The following is a 6528-nucleotide window of genomic DNA, read 5'->3' as shown; positions in this document are numbered from 1 at the left end:
GCTAACCCAGGAGTTTCATGGTAAATACTTAAGACTTTGTGGGTCATGTAGTCTCTGTTGCAAGCTCTGCTACTGAGGTTCAAAAGCAAACACTAACATTACATACATGAGTGAGCTCTGTTCCAATAAAACTTTATTTACAAAGACAGGAGGTAGGCTGGATTTAGCCTTTGGGCTATAGTTTGCCTGTCTTTGTGGATCTAATCAAATGCTCCCCACCTAGTGGGAATTATTCCATCATTTGTTGGATTTAATTAAATAGATGGTTTTGGTAGCATAGAGAAATTAACTACTAAGAAAAGTTAGATTTGTGCTTAAGGAGAACTTTGCTTAAAATTTTACCATTAGAAGTTCGGTTTATGTGTTGAACATTATTCTCTTTAGGAATCTGCTTAAAATGCAAGGGCTTAGGAAATATATCCTTAGTATTAAGTACTAACTAATATATTAATTAGTATTAATAACTAATATTAATTAAGTACTAACTAATATATCCTTAGTATTAATTAAGTAGCTAGGGCTGAAAGAGGCCCTAGAAGCTGCCAGAGAATACATAGTACCTAGCATAAAGAAAAGAGGAGTGAAAGGGGAGAGCCATGAAAGGGAGGTGTCTGTCTCCTGGCTTTAAACAGTTATTCATAGGATCCATTTGACCATCCAATAATATTTTTTTGTTGTTGTTCCTGCAAAGGCACATTCTTTAGGAATAAAGTCCTGCATGAATGAGTGCTCAGATATCCAGACCGAGGGTGCCACTTCGTTCACTGCACACCCATTCAACAAACACAGATTTTGTTGCAAGGCTTAGGGCTAGGAAATGAAGGTAAGAAGTGGAATAGGATAATCCAGCAGGGAAAATCCACATATAATACAAAATGGCAGAATCTACAAAAGAAGCAAGAACAAAGGGCAATTCTTTTTAAAAGTCCCTCAAACTGCCGGTCTCATTTCTCTCCGGCCCTCCCTCCAGTTCATTCTAGTTCCATGTATTGAAATGTGTTTCTAGGGCTAATTATTCCTTATTTTTAAAGCTGGTGTGACAGTAATAGTGAAAAACTATAAATATGATGGTTGGTAGTTGGTATAAACCTTACTTACTCCTTGCTATTTCCTTAACATTTCCATTTAAGTTGCTCAAACTAGAAAAAGATACTAGGAAGTGTTGCTCATGCATTAAAACCCCCTTGTGTGTTTAACCCATTCACCATAAGCTTGATTTACAACAGCTTCCCTTGCTTGATGAATCCCACATGCCCCATAATTTAAACATCTTAATGTGCCTCTCACTGGAGTGCCTTTTTATTTGAATTTAAATTGATTCTGAAACTGCTCCCAGTCAGAAGTTTGTGTTTGGTAAGCCGTAGCTTACAGTGGAATATGGTCACACCAAGGTCCAATCTGCAAGGTATCGGATGGAGGTTCAATTGCTACCGTAATTAACCTAGTTCAGGTTAATTTAACCATAGAATATATACTCCGGCGACTAGTTTAATCTGCCACAAATAAATGAATAGCAAAGATCCTAAGCCACTTGACAACTGAAATACAGTTTGTTCATATAAATATAGAAGAACCCCAAGTTCATTTCTGAATTTGTGCAACTTATGCTTTTTTAAAGAATTTTCAATAGAAGGCAGACAAGATTTTTGTAGCATTCTAAACTTGAGAGCAATCATCCTTGTCTAGTCCAGATAAAACCAAACTTAAACCATTTTTAAAAAGTGGTTTATTATTTCTGCAATTCAAAAAGAGTATGCTGGAAGTCATTTAATGATTCTTCCAGTGATATGGACAGGCTCGCAAACAAAAATGGGAATATGATGAGGCAACGGGTGCACAAAGCGTCCAGAGAGGAGAGGCCTAGACTGCTGAGAACCCAGGGCTCCACAGAGGCTGCAGCCCTGGCCCCTGACTAGCATCACCACAGCCATGTTGATGCAGATCCTCCCCCTAAAACACAGAGGATGGTGATTCTGATCCGTGTAAACAGGCCCACCCTCTTGGACAATTGATTTTTTATCTCTGGAAATTAGGTGGCCTTAAAAATTCCTCAGGCTTGTGCTTGGATGGGCAGCATATATACTAAAATTGGAACAATACAGAGAAGATTAGCATGGCCCCTGGGCAAGGATAACATGCAAGTTCATGAAGCGGTCCATATTTTTAAAGAATATTACAAGAGATAAGGAAGGACACTACATAACGATCAAGGGATCAATCCAAGAGGAAGACATAACAATTGTAAATATCTATGCCCCCAACAGAGGAGCAACTCCATACATAAGACAAACACTAACAGATGTAAAAGGAGAAATTGACAGTAACACAATAGTAGTAAGAGACTTTACCACCCCACTCACACCAGTGGACAGATCATCAAAACAGAAAATTCATAAGGCAACACAAATGTTAAATGACACATTAGATGAGATGGATTTCATTCATAGCTTCAGGACATTCCATCCAAATGCAGAAGAATACACTTTCTTCTCAAGTGTACATGGAATATTCTCCAGGATAGACCCCATCTTGGGTCACAAATCAAACCTCAGTAAATTTAAGAAAATTGAAATCATATCAAGCATCTTCTCTGACCACAAAGCTATGAGTGAAAGTGAAAGTGAAGTCGCTCAATCGTGTCTGATTCTTTGCGACCCCATGGACTGTTTAGCCTACCAGGCTCCTCTGTCCATGGGATTTTCCAGGCGATAGTACTGGAGTGGATTGCCATTTCCTTCTCCAGCAGATCTTCCCGACCCAGTGATGGAACCCAGGTCTCCCGCATTGTAGACAGACGCTTTACCGTCTGAGCCACCAGGGAAGTCCATCAATGCTATGAGACTAGATATCAATTACAAGAAAAAAAACCTGTAAGAAACACAAACACATGGAGATTAAACAACACATTTCTAAATAACCAACAGGTGACTGAAGAAATTAAAAGGGAAATCAAAAAAAATTTCTAGAAACAAATGACAATGAAAAAAATGACAACTCAAAACCTATGGGATGCAGCAAAAGCAGTTCTAAGAGGGAAGTTTATAGCAATACAATCCTACCTCAAGAAATAAGAGAAACATCGAATAGACAACCTAACTTTATACCTAAAACAACTGGGAAAAGCAGAACAACAACAACAACAAAAACAAAAACAAATTAGGAGAAGGAAAGAAATCATTAAGATCCAAGCAGAAATAAATGAAAAAGAAATGAAAGAAACAATAGTAAAGATAGTAAACTAAAAGCTGGATCTTCGAGAAGATAAACGAAATTGACAAGCCTTTAGCCAGACTCATCAAGAAAAAAAAGAGGGAAGAATCAAATCAACGACATTAGAAATGAAAAAGGAGAGGTTACAACAGACAGTGCAGAAATACAAAGGATTATAAGAGACTATTATGAACACCTATATGGCAATAAAATGGATGACCTGGAAGAAATGGACAGATGCTTAGAAAAGTTCTATCTTCCAAGACTGAACCAGGAAGAAACAAAAATTATGAACAACCCAATTACAAGCACTGAAATTGAAGTTGTGATAAAAAATCTCCCCAAAAAACAAAAGCCCAGGACCAGATGGCTTCACAGGAGAATTCTATCAAATATTTAGAGAAGAGCTAATGCCTATCCTTCTAAAATTCTTTCAAAAAATTGCAGAGGAAGGAACACTTCCAAACTCATTCTACAAGGCCACCATCACCCTGATACCAAAACTGGACAAAGATGACACAAAAAAGGTAAACCACAGGCCAATATCACTAAGGAACATAGATGCAAAACTCCTCAACAAAATTTTAGCAAACAGAATTCAGCAACACATCAAAAAGCTCATACACTATGATCAAGTTTGGGTTTATTCTAGGAATGTAGGGATTCTTCAATATATGCAAATAAATCAATGTGATACACCATATTAACAAATTGAAAGATAAAAACCATATGATCTCAATGGATGCAGAAAAAGTCTTTGGCAAAATTTAGCAGCCGTTTATGATTAAAACGCTTCAAAAAATGGGCATAGAAGGAACCTACCACAACATAGTAAAGGCCATATATGATAAGCCTACAGCAAACATTATTCTCAATGGTGAAAAATTGAAAGATTAAGATCAGGAACAAGACAAGGGTATCCACTTTCACCACTATTATTCAACATAGTTCTGGAAGTCCTAGCTACAGCAATCAGAGAAGAAAAAGAAATAAAAGGAGTCCAGATTGGAAAAGAAGTAAAGCTCTCATTGTTCACAGATGACATGACCCTGTACATAGAAAACCCTAAAGGTAGTATCAGAAAACTACTAGGGCTAATCCGTGAATTTAGCAAAGTTGCAGGATACAAAATCAATACATAGAAATCACTTGTATTTTTATATACTAACAATGAAATATCAGAAAGAGAAATTAATGAATCAATCCCATTCACCAGTGCAAGAAAAAGAATTAAATATCTAGGAATAAACTTAACTAAGGAGACAAAAGAACTGTACACAGAAAATTATGACAATAATGAAAGAAATCAAAGACAACATAAAGAGATAGAGAGATATTCCATGTTCCTGAGTAGGAGGAATCAATATTGTGGAAATGACTATACTACCAAATGCAATCTACAGATTCAATACAGTCCCTATCAAATTACCAATGGCGTTTTTCACAGAACTTGAATAAAAAATTTCACGATTCATATGGAAACACAAAAGACCCGGAATAGCCAAAGCAGTCTTATGAAAGAAGAATGGAGCTGGAGGAATCAACCTTACTGACTTCAGATTATAGTACAAAGCTACAGTCATCAAGACAGTATGGTACAGGCACAAAAACAGAAATATAGACCAGTGGAACAAGATAGAAAACCCAGAAATAAATGCATGCACCTATGGGTACCTTACTTTTGACAAAGGAGGCAAGAACATACAATGGGGCAAAGACAGCCTCTTCAATAAGTGGTGTTTGGAAAGGTCAGTTCAGTTCAGTTCAGTCACTGAGTCGTCTCTGACTCTTTGCGACCCCATTAATTGCAGCACGCCAGGCCTCCCTATCTATCACCAACTCCTGGACTTCACTCAAACTCACATCCATCGAATCAGTGATGTCATCCAGCCATCTCATCCTCTGTTGTCCCCTTCTCCTCCTGCCCCCAATCCCTCCCAGCATCAGAGTCTTTTCCAATGAGTCAACTCTTCGAATGAGGTGGCCAAAGTACTGGAGTTTCAGCTTTAGCACCATTCCTTCCAAAGAACACCCAGGACTGATCTCCTTTAGAATAGATTGGTTGGAGCTCCTTGCAGTCCAAGGGACTCTCAAGAGTCTTCTCCAACACCACAGTTCAAAGGCATCAATTCTTTGGCACTCAGGTTTCTTCACAGCCCAACTCTCACATCCATACATGACCACTGGAAAAACCATAGCTTTGACTAGACGGACCTTTGTTGGCAAAGTAATGTCTCTGCTTTTGAATATGCTATCTAGGTTGGTCATAACCTTCCTTCCAAGGAGTAAGAGTCTTTTAATTTCATGGCTGCAGTCACCATCAGCAGTGATTTTGGAACCCAAAAAATAAAGTCTGACACTGTTTCCACTGTTTCCCCATCTATCTCCCATGAAGTGATGGGACCAGATGCCATGATCTTCCTTTTCTGAATGTTGAGCTTTAAGCCAACTTTTTCACTCTCCTCTTTCACTTTCATCAAGAGGCTTGTTAGTTCCTCTTCACTTTCTGTCATAAGGCTGGTGTCATCTGCATATCTGAGGTTATTGATATTTCTCCCGGCAATCTTGATTCCAGCTTGTGCTTCTTCCAGCCCAGCATTTCTCATGATGTACTCTGCATATAAGTTAAATAAGCAGGGTGACAATATACAGCTGGAAAAACTGGACAGTAAAAGAATGAAATTAGAAACTTCCTAACACTGTTCACAAAAATAAACTCAAAATGGATTAAAGACCTAAATGTAAGACCAGAAGCTGTAAAACTCTTAGAGGAAAACATAGGCAGAACACTCGATGACATAAATCAAAGCAAGATCATCTATGACCCACCTCCTAGAGTAATGGAAATAAAAGCAAAAGTAAACAAGTGGGACCTGATTAAATTTAAAAGCTTTTGCACAGCAAAGGAAACTATACGCAAGGTGAAAAGACAACCCTCAGAAAGGGAGCAAATAATAGCAAATCAAACAACTGGAAAAGGATTAATTTCCAAAATATATAAACAGCTCATACAGCTCAATGCCAGAAAAACAAACACTCAATTAAAAAGTGGGAAAAAGACCTAAACAGACATTTCTCCAAAAAAGACATACAGATGGCTAACAAACACATGGAAAGATGCTCAAAATCGCTCATTATTAGAAAAATGCAAATCAAAACTACAATGAGATATCACCTTACACTGGTCAGAATGGCCAGCATCAAAAAGTCTACAAACAATGAATGCTGGAGAGGGTGTGGAGAAAAGGGAACGCTCTTGCACTGTTGGTGGGAGTGTAAATTGATACAGCCGTATGGAAGACGGTTTTTTAAGACGGA

General features: G+C 38.0%; 1 non-coding gene across 1 annotated transcript; it reads left to right on the top strand.

Moving 5' to 3' along the window:
- Positions 1 to 2058: 2058 nt before the first annotated feature.
- Positions 2059 to 2165, top strand: LOC138985094 (U6 spliceosomal RNA). Its single transcript, XR_011462364.1, has one exon. It is a non-coding gene; the product is annotated as a U6 spliceosomal RNA (small nuclear RNA).
- Positions 2166 to 6528: the final 4363 nt, after the last annotated feature.

This window comes from Bos mutus, chromosome 2 (assembly GCF_027580195.1).
Source record: "Bos mutus isolate GX-2022 chromosome 2, NWIPB_WYAK_1.1, whole genome shotgun sequence".
Taxonomy (NCBI): Eukaryota; Metazoa; Chordata; class Mammalia; order Artiodactyla; family Bovidae; genus Bos; species Bos mutus.
Note: the sequence above shows the minus strand (reverse complement) of the source record. Positions and strands in the feature narration are given on the sequence as shown.